Source organism: Anguilla rostrata, chromosome 4 (genome assembly GCF_018555375.3).
Source record: "Anguilla rostrata isolate EN2019 chromosome 4, ASM1855537v3, whole genome shotgun sequence".
NCBI lineage: Eukaryota > Metazoa > Chordata > Actinopteri > Anguilliformes > Anguillidae > Anguilla > Anguilla rostrata.
In genome coordinates this window covers 46,370,631-46,381,341 of record NC_057936.1, presented here as the reverse complement: position 1 = coordinate 46,381,341, position 10,711 = coordinate 46,370,631, and the positions used below count along the sequence as shown (strand labels likewise).

At 41.2% G+C, this 10,711-nt stretch overlaps 1 long non-coding RNA gene across 2 annotated transcripts; it reads left to right on the top strand.

Annotated features, from left to right (window-relative positions):
* The first annotated feature begins 4,654 nt into the window (after positions 1-4,654).
* LOC135254309 (uncharacterized) lies at positions 4,655-10,417 on the top strand. 2 transcript variants are annotated; one of them, XR_010329832.1, is made up of 3 exons: positions 4,655-4,816; positions 9,139-9,256; positions 9,349-10,417. It is a non-coding gene; the product is annotated as an uncharacterized LOC135254309 (long non-coding RNA). The 2 variants fall into 2 exon arrangements; XR_010329831.1 differs by having other exon boundaries at positions 4,655-5,035.
* Positions 10,418-10,711: the final 294 nt, after the last annotated feature.

Sequence of the window (10,711 nt, the reverse complement as noted above, 5' to 3'; positions counted from 1 at the left end):
CCACGGGTGTCTGTCATCAGAGTTGTGAAGAGTAATGGTGGAATTTAATCCTTAATCATGTTCATCCAGTAGAGTTGCTAATAGCAGCAGAATAAAGTGAGGCCTCATAGGTAAACATCTCACTGCTCCATTTTAAAAGTGCCAGTGTGACAGCGCATCCCAGAATACAGATGAAAGCCTCTTTTTATTTTATTTTTTACTTCATACACACATTATAAGTATACACATTTGTCTATCGTTTTCATTTCCCTTGTATCTATGCTTTTATTACTGAAACACTGTATTAAAAATAGTGAGTCTGTGTTTCTCCCATGGTGAGAGATAAAGTTGAAATGGGGCTAATTACCTTCTGAGCTGATGCTGTGCTTTCAGTTCATGTGTATTACGAGCCCTCAGCATGAAGCACAAACTGTTCTTGGAACCCTGTGTCATGGTGCTAATTAAATTTGCCTCAGATTTGCAGATTTATTTCTCCACAGCTGAGGTCTGTGGAATCACCCTCTTCGTCTTTTACAGATTCTGCTTTTGATGGATCAGTACTGTATTTATTCAGCCGGTTCTACATTCTTCAGCTTTTGGATTTTTAAATCCCTTTTCTTGGTGCTCTTATGAAGCATTAAAATGGTGGTTGATGGAAAAATGTTCTCCTCTAAAATATTGCAGGGTCCCTGCCTTTGTACAGTGCTGGCTGGGGTTACACAGCAGACAGCATGACAAGCCCACAGAGACATGTGTGTGTGTGTGTGTGTGTGCTTGTGTTTGTTGTGTGTGCATGTGTGTGTGTGTGTGTGTGTGTGTGTGTACATGTTGTGTTGTAAAAGTTGTAGTCTTAGCCATCAGGGTCATGGTTGAAGCCTGATATCAGATGTGCAGTGGTGCACTTTACAGACCTGCAGACACAATTCTTCACTTTTCTCTCTCTACCCATCTGTTTAAATGGCTTTGTCCTCCCAAATGAAGGTGGAATCACATGCATTTTTGGGTAATATAACTGTGTTTCTTGGAGTTCCTGTAACTTAGATAAACAGAGCATTTGCCCTTCCACCACAGCTGTGACAGACATTACATTTTTTTTCACCTGAAAGGGGATTGGATGGCTGCATGAATGCTGGCGTTGCTAGGTTATGAGTACCTTTGCAGCTGGCCAGTGGGACCGGTCACATCTACTGATGAGTGGGGAAGAATAAAGCTTCAGCCAAAAACATTTAGGATCCAAAATGTTAGATTTCAATGTTTATTTATTAATTAATTTGAGTATAAGTCTTTGGAGGTTTTGCATAATAAAGGCATTTGCTGGTAAGGAGCAAAATAACAAAAAACAAATACTAGGGTTTTTTTTGTTATCACACCTTTGGTATCTTCCTGTGATTTTAAGGGCTAGTGCCATGCTAATAAATAGCTACTGCGGCACTTGACAAAATGCATGTTTGTTATTTTATTTATAAAAATACACTAATTGGTAACACCTCTTAGGTTAATGCTTAATTATCTTAGAGAAATTTGGCAATGGCCTACCAAGAATTTTGCTTTTTCACAGTACAATACCTCCCTCTTCAGGATATATATATGTATTACAGCTCATTGATCAAAATGGTAAAATATGCTGGGTAAAATCCATCTTTCAGTTTGTGAAAGTATTGGAAATTTACAGCTCGATCAAACACATTTTATTGCAGTGACTTATATTTGTTTTGTTGCATCAATATCATTAGTAATTCACATCATTCTGCTATTTATAAGAAATTAGCTGGTCTCATTTATTTATTGGAGTCAAATAAGGGTCAATCTTACAATCTCTGCTGAATGGACTGACACCATTTGCAAAAGTGGTATTTTCCAGAAGAGTTTCTAAGTGATGTCAAGAGAAATATTTCAAATTCAATTCAATTCAACTCAACTTCATTTGTATAGCGATTTTCACAGAGACACTGTCACAAAGATGATTTGCAGTGGAAGTACAAATGAAAATTGAGTTATAAAAGGGAATTATAAAAAGTGTCTGGGAATGTATTGTGAAGTTCTTCAATAAGTACCTCAGTACAGCTGATGTTGCATATGCAATAATTAATGCTAATTAATGCAAATAACTAATTTTATTCATAAAGAACATTTTTCAGACTTCTACGAAAATGTCAAAAGCAAAACAGTAGATGTGAAACATTTTAAATGCCAAAAATTCTGGCAGCAAATATAAAACTGCAATTACATCTAAAAAAGTTATAATTAATCATTTTAATGAGAATTGTATTGTCATATTTTTTTATTAACCCATAGAGGTATTGATGCTTTATATTCCTTTACTGAATCTATGCCTTGAAAACAAAGTATATGGGCCCCTTATCCCGTCAGTGAATAAACTGAATCATGCTAAAAACCAGCAGACAATGTGGCTGTCTAGCAGTGGAGGTTGAGATCTTCATTTTAAGCATTACACCTCCCATGCACTGGCATTGTGATTGCTGCTGTTAATCCAGTGCAAACAGCCAATCACAGAAAAGCCTTGCAAAGTAAAGAGTTGGCTAGACATTTCTGGGTCCTTCAAGTCCTGAATGGAGGGCTAGATCCACCATATCTGGCTGCATCCAGTTGTATTCTGGCCAGTGGGCTAGTAACAGTGATGATCTACGTGAGGTTTCAAAGCCCTGATAATTGGTAGAGCTACAATGAGCTACTAATCACTCTACATGATTGATTAAATATCAGAATCATTGACAACTTTGACTGATGGATACACTGATGACTCATTCACAGTATCACATTCATGTTTCAGCTTCTATATGGTCCTGCCAGGTCCCAGAAAGTTCTGAGTGGTTTTGCGGTAATCCCTTTTTGAGGCATGGACCATTTTTCACCCTTGGTTATGGGCATGAGGAATAAACAGATTCATTTAGCAAACAGAGGGACTGTGCTCTCCTATGGGACTGCTGTGCAGGTAGTAATGAGTCTCACCACTGGGTGGCACTGTTTAACCCCTATCCTTAGCTCATCAAAACCATCTATATGTGGACAGGGACAGTGACAGTTGAAAAGCCTTGTATGCTATAGCCTGGCTGGAAGACTTGCTTACAATGAAACAATATTTGACCATTTATTTTCTATTATGGATATTTGTTTAAAAACACATCTCAAACATGCATGTTGGATTGGTGCGTGCAGGTACAGCGAAAACCAAGACACTACTTTCAACAAATTAAGAACTGTTCGCTCTTCTGTCCACAAAATCCTATTTAAAAGAAGTATTCAAAATGAAATGCCAGACAATGTTTTCTGTGTGAACTTTGCTAAAGTTGAAACGGTAGGCGTTAGAAGATAGCCATACAAGTCACTGCAAGACCAAAAACACCCTCGAGTTAACTACATTCAAATGTGCACTCTCAAATTTATTCATATTACTCAGCTGAGGAGGTGACCCTCGGATCATAGATCACTCCACAAGTCCACCTACACACTTTCCCCCTAACCTTGTATACTGCTGTTTTCCGGCTGGTTAGAGGTACCTTTGTGCACTTTTGATGACTAAAACAGAGAAAGTTTGTCTTTTCTCTGCTAACTGGCATTTCCCCAAGCTGAGTGATCGGGTCCCCTGCAGGGGATGATGAAACTGAAGTCAGACAAAACTCTCTGCTTCTGTATTCATTTGGATGACATTTATGGTGTTTACAGACGCCATTGCTCATGACTTCAGGTGATCTCTACATCTCACATTTGCATTTAGTGATTTAGCTGACACTTAACCGACGTTATCCGTCCTGAGCAATGTGCAATGGGCACACATGGGAAAGCTGCATTAAGTATACAGAACATGAACTACAAGTTAAGTGTACATTTATTTTGTGAGTTATTGCTGTAGCGCCACAACCAATGGTAAGCGTCATTATGCAGACCAATAACATGACATCAGGTTCTATACTAGAGTGAGCACAAGAGGGAGTTTGATGATGTAATGCTACGTGCATAATGGACTTAAGGTACATTGCATAGGACTACAGGGTATGGTGTTAAAATAATACACTGTAAGTATGTCCACTTTAATATAAAGGCTCAGTGTAGGATAGGGAAGAGTCAGAGTTTGTTGGGCAAAAATACAGTTTGAACAGGTTGGTTCCAATAACCGAATATGAATGGACACTCAATTAGGCTTCAATCAATAATTGAATAATAGCTATAATGGTTGCAATATTGTAAGAATAGTATATGTATTATCAATATTACTTTTTCTGTAACTTAGTATGAACATCCTTATGACAGAAACAAGATGAATCTACAGAACTATGTGTTAGTTTCAGCTGCCATTCCTCTCTAAACGCAGGTTGTTATCCACAACGTAGATGTGTCTTGTCTGGTTATATCTCAAAGCTTCACTAAGCCTTTATGTTTGAGGGGAAAGGACTATTTTAACAATGAGCGCGAACAGTGGGTTAGCTATTGCTGAATAGATAAATAACACCTTTTTATTTTCGTTTCCGAGAATCACCAGCTGTGCACAGCAACCCGCTCATTTGGGAGCACCACTTTCTAACCTGTGCTAGCTGGCAACAACCAGGTCCCCTTTCAGGCGCAGAAAGACAGAGTAAAACCATTTGTGCACATCCACTATCCTCCGACTGGAATTTAAACCTGGCATCAGACACTGCCACCTGGTTGCGACGTCATCTTCTCAGGCTTCCGCTCCAAGCGGCTCCAAGTTAATAAGAGCTACGCCTTGTGCCCAGACGCGTGTTTTATTTGAACGGCCGCATGCAATCAGTAGAGATTGTAATATACGGAGAATCGAAAAGCAAGAAACACTCAGCTATATTTACTCATTCCTGCACAAGTAAGGCGTTTTTGACAACACTCCTCTTGGAAAATCCAACTGAAATGATTGTTTAGACGCCGCTTACATGCTTTTGCAAAAATTAGTTCTGATTGGGGTCAAAGACCTTACGGGATGTTTAAAAACAGAACATAGCCCTCTATGGTACTGACTAGAAATCACGATGAAAGAGAACATGAATGTGTGGTTCTCTGGCATGTACCCTCGAGGCACAGGACGGTAAGAAACATTCCTATTTGGGGGCAGCTTTTTAAATATGTGCATATTAAAATGCAAGTTGGGGCAATCACGCTGAAATACAAATGAGTTGAATATGCATGTGAAGGAACTGAACGAAGCCACAATGGAAAAGCAGCGTCGCAAGCATATCATCTTAAAATCACGGGGGAAAAAACACATACATTAACTATAAAAGACACTTGCCTCTCATTGGCTAAAGGCCATCAACTGACGCTCCTTGCAGAAGAAGAAGAAGAAAAAAAAAACTCAGCATGTCTTGATGATATCTACAAAGCTCAGACAAAACATGACTAGACTATTCTAAGAGTATTCATTCTTAGAGTAATCATTACTACTCAGAATGTACCAACAGAACCATGAGTGTAACACCTATTATTATTATTATTATTATTATTACTAATCATATCTTAAAATTGAAAATCTGAGAACTAGAGCAGTTCATTCAAACTTGGCTTGATAAAGGTACAACATACAGTTATACCACTGCTGCGACCCCTCAGCACTCTCTCTGACTGACAGCTCCTGATCTCCGCCCCCTGGTCCGCCATCAGCCTGCTAGGCCCCCTTAGCGGGCAGAGGCCAGAGAGCGGCCTGTGAAAAGCTGGCTGGACCTGCTCCACCTCTTAACTAAAGAGCTCATTACAGCACACATTACCGTCAGACCCAGCCCCCTGGGGTCTCTCTCTCAGCCCCGCCCACTTCATCAGGGGCCAGAGTCTGAGCTCTGCATCCTGGTTTGAGACTCAGACAAATGATACACTACCGCAATGGCTGTATGCTCATGCGTGAATAATGATGCGGGGTATTAGTATTTTGTAGTTGAACATTAAAACGGTCTTTGATCACGGATATAAACGGCTGAGTATTAAAAGATCTCGTTATCATTATTGCACTTTGAATATTCTGTAACTTTTTTTAATTGTCGTTATTATTGTTGTTGTTGTTGTCATTGTGCAAAGTAATTAAATGATAATGGATTATGCTGCTCTGTGAGATTCGTTACTGGAGCATTAGTCTTATCGCCCAGGTAATGACCTTATAACGGGAGCTAATATCGATCAGTAAAGCCTGACTGCTCTAACAGTGTGAATACAGTCAGACATCTCTCTCTCATCAGGATGACACACAGCAGAGAATTACTCATCAGATACAATCTGATCCAATCTTCAGTGCAGCTCTTCAGATGGGAATAAATATAATTTGCAATTCAAAGCAGCAAGATCCATAATCCACCTGTGTATTGCTGCCAGCTCTTCTGGCAAGGTAATTCTGCCATTCCTATTGGGGACATAAACAGTGCTTCTAGCGTGTCAGTTTCTTTTGGGGGCATATTTGTTATTCTACCCTTCCATAAATCGGAATGTCTAGTATTTCTCCCATCTATGCTGGGTAAATACAGAATACTGTACATTTACTGTTCCATATGGGGACATACAGAATATAGTACATTTACTGTTATTAAAGGGGACATGCAAAATGTAGTGCATTTATTGTTCCCAGTGAAGACATACCGAATGCAGTACATTTACTGTTCCTAATGGGGACACACAGAATATAGTACATTTAAAGTTCCTTGTGAGGGTATAAAGAATATAGTGCATTTACTGTTTTTACTGGGTACATGCAGTACTTTTGCCATTTGTCATGAAGGTAGATCTGGTATTTCTACACTCTCGGATAGAAGTACTTATTCCTGGACACATAAGGGTTTCACTGGAACTATTTATCCATGATAGGAGCATACAGTATACAGTACTTTTACCATGCCTGCATTGGGCATGTAGCATATGATACTGTAATACATCACCTGCAGTGCAGGGATATGCATGATACCAATGTTGTGCCATGATCCCAGCCCATAGGCTGTACCTTCCTTTTTTTCTGCTGCGGCCTCTGAAGCAGACGTGTCTGGATGCCTTTTTGCCGTTGCCCATGCGCCGCTGCTAATATGAATTTACAGGGGTCGCAGCGTGACCTCAAGGTAATAAGATGTCCGCTCATCCGGGGGCAAATTGAGTCTTTCTGCAGTGATCCTGCCTCTCTGATTAGCCTCATTACTCCCCTCCCCCCCCCACGTCTCCCCCAGTCTCTCTGCCCGTTCCTGCCTCGCCTCAGCTCCATTATGCATCTGTCACATTTCCTCTTGCGGCGAGAGGACTGACACAGTTAGGACTCCCTAACTGTGAGACCGAGCCCGTGCAGGTCTGCAGATGGAGTAATTAGAGGGGAGGGTAGCAGGCTTGGCTGGCCCCCGCTGGCTGGTGTCAGGCAGGCTTTTAGGGAGCTCGCTTCAGCTCCCCTACAGAAGAACGTGGGCACGTTCTCGCCCCACGATCACAGGGACACGGGCTGTGCTTCCTTTGGCTTTATCTAAAGCGAGCAGGTAAATAAACGCACAAGTTTCACAAGTGAATTTCCTCAGAACTTTGAAAAGACTGCTGTGAATGCATTAACAATTCTGTTTAAAAAAATGATCCATAAATCATGACCCTTTCCAGGGCATTTATGGAGGGAACCTACATAAATGAGTGTATGCCTCATTGCTGTACCAGTGAACACTGCGTCTTGCTGTGATATTAAGGTGAATGGAGTTTCCTCTTATTTGCTCTTTGTTTTATTATCTCTCACTTCTGTTGGGGTGATTAGTTAAGAAGCAGTAGCTGTGTGTTTGGACCTGTGGGTATGTTTTACAGAAGATCCATGGGAATTAAGTTCACCTTTGGGGTAAATGCCAGAAACTCATTTCACAGCTGTCAGTCAAACCAGCACTTATCAGTTTGGATCAGTTAAACAGCCTCTCCCCCTATGTTAATTGCAAAACTCTTGATTCCACCTCCCGGTGTCTTTCACCTTAATTATCTGTTTGCCTGTTATGTGCCATCTAAATATGTATTTACTCCCACAAATTGCTTAAAAGACTACTCAACAACATGCAGAGTGATATTATCTTTATCGTGGTAAACAACACATTCTCCGAAATGCGCCAAGAAACGTACCTTACATAATTTAATCTCGCACCGTGGGTTTGTTTAATTATTTCATTTTCTCCCTGGATCGGTCAGATGATTAATTCCAGACATGGCTCGCTCGTACACAGCGGGTAAAAAGCGCGTGTGAAGGGGTGAGGAAACCGATGTCACTTATTCAATTTTCTCCGAGAGCTCTTAAAAAAAAAAAAAAAAAGAATTTAAAAGCAGTGGCACTCAGGAGCAGCTGGCCTAACGAAGCGATATAACAGAGTAAGATGTTTTTCAAAGCGGTCCCGTCGGCCCACGCCTTGCCTCATCCGGCCGGCCCTTAATTGCGCCGACGCGGGCCCACCGCGCCATTTGTTATCCCAAACAGGGGTTTGATATTTCTTTCTAAGGATGTGTGACTTGTGAAAGGCCGGGCTATTAAATATTTTCAGGAGTGTTGAAAGGTAGCAGGGACCTTTCTAAATGAAAATGGACCCTGCCAGGGAGCATCTGGGCGCTTTCTCCCGCTCTCCCGCTTTAATTACACAACACAATGGCGATGCGATCTGCCTCTAATCTCACAGCATAATCAGTCTTTCCTCTTTTTTTTCCACCTCCTCTGCTGCTAATTCAATATAAATGTAAATTACCAAGAGAAAGGAATAAAGAAATCTCATTTTATTTACATGACTAATCACAATAAACTGCCATATGAAATATGAATGGAATATATAAGGCGGGCATATGAAAGCAAAGACAAGGCTTGAGGGGGTGTTTGAAGTTTCTTTACATTTGTCTTTGGCACACAAGTGACTTTTATACTCCTGTCCTCTACCGCCCGGGTATAATAAGGAATGCATCTCATTTTTAGCTCTCAATTGTGTACCGTAAGCCAAGTGCAGATCAAGGAAATCTATTTATGCTTGGATTGCTAGGGAAATAGACATGGCGTTAAACGTTGTTGTTGTGTACCAATGGAAGACTTTTTCCAAGCCTCTGAAACCGTGCTGACAATCAGCTTGTTTTTGAACTATGTATTCCTTGACCAAATTGTTCAGCATAACGTTCAGTGCAGAAACCCTTTGGTCTTTCGAGCGGTTTGTTAGTATTCTATGTTCTTTTTAGGCAGAGCTTTGATGACTGGATGGAGAGGCCACACCCTTTATGAATGGCAGTGATTGATCATCTTCTCCTCCGGAGCTGAAATTGACAGTAGATGCATCCTGGAGGCCATTGCTCTATGGTGGGTCCAATAATTGTGCCTCTGTGAGGTCAGAGCCAGTGATGACCTTTCACCTGTGACCTTCCCTAATTGCTGTGACTCCTCCCACACAGGTAGTATTTGACTCGGACACCCTGGAGCAGGAGCGTAGACGTCAGAGGCAGAATGCATTCCCTGGCCCCGCCTCCTTCCCCTGTTCCCTGAGGAACGCACTCCGGAACCCCCCTGAGGAAGAGGAGGAATGTAGCCTGCGAGGCTTGTTTCCGTCCTGACGTGCAGTTCCGAACCTTGTGTTCAGTCCTGGACGGAGGAGAGCAAGGCTACCCACAGGGCCAGAGGGGCAGGACTGCTGGATTCTGCTGTCATAATGTTACTCTGTTCAGTGCAGCCACACAAATCAGACATTTCATTCATTAAGAACAGATAACGGAATTTTCAAATTTCAGAAACATAAATATACATTTTTATTAAAACCATAATCACAGAAAAACAGCTTTTGAAACAAAATGGGATTCTGTTAAATGCATTTTCTAACCTTTAGGACTTGAAGCAAACTAAAAATTGATAATGAATATCTCTCACTGTCAGTGTAATCAAAAGCAATGTGTGCTAATATAAGCTCTTTGTCAAACTGAACATAATAGCTTCAGCTTAGTCTGACGCTTTGTGCAGTTCTGGTTAAATGTCCTGCCATTTTCTTATTTGAACAAATCCTATTATGATCATCCAATCTGAAAAACAGCAGTCACTCTGTTCAGGTCCAAACTGAACCCATCGTGTACTTTCAGATTACAGATACAGAATAATAAACGTGTGAGATTCTCATCTGATGCACATTTCTAATGTACAGCTCCTGTTCAGTATGACATCCTGAGGACAGCTTGCTTCCACTACACAAACCAGCTGCTCCAGGAAGTGCGGACTACACTTAGAAGCTGGTGTGGCAAGGCTAACTGACCCCCAAATTAGCAGAAGGTGAAGTGTGTATAAAATTCCCCCCTGGCAGGGAACACACCACAACCCCCACAGCTCCTCTGTAGATTGGGCTCCATGCTGATACAGTCTTGCTGAAAATTTCATGGTTGTTAAAGGACAATTACAAGGATGACCCTCACTTATATCCCAGAATTCATTTTTGTGAGCAATGGCTTCCTCATTTGTGCAGGAACGTGTGCCAGAAGTTCTCACTGGCCACGGAGGTGAAATAATGAAGAAATGAAGAATGGAAGCACAGAAGAACAGCAGCATCTGCTGTAGATTTAGAATACCTTTTTTTCATTACTGCTCCCACCTATCACCTATTAACGCATAGTTATTTTACATCTATGGTGAAGACTGTGAGATCTACTGAGGTCTTTGATGCTCTGTGTGAACCCATTGACTTCACTTCGCATTTAGCAGAGACCATCCTAAACTGAATGTGGTGCTGGGTGGATGATTTGTGGATCTGGCTTTCCTTTAAAGATATGCTGTGTA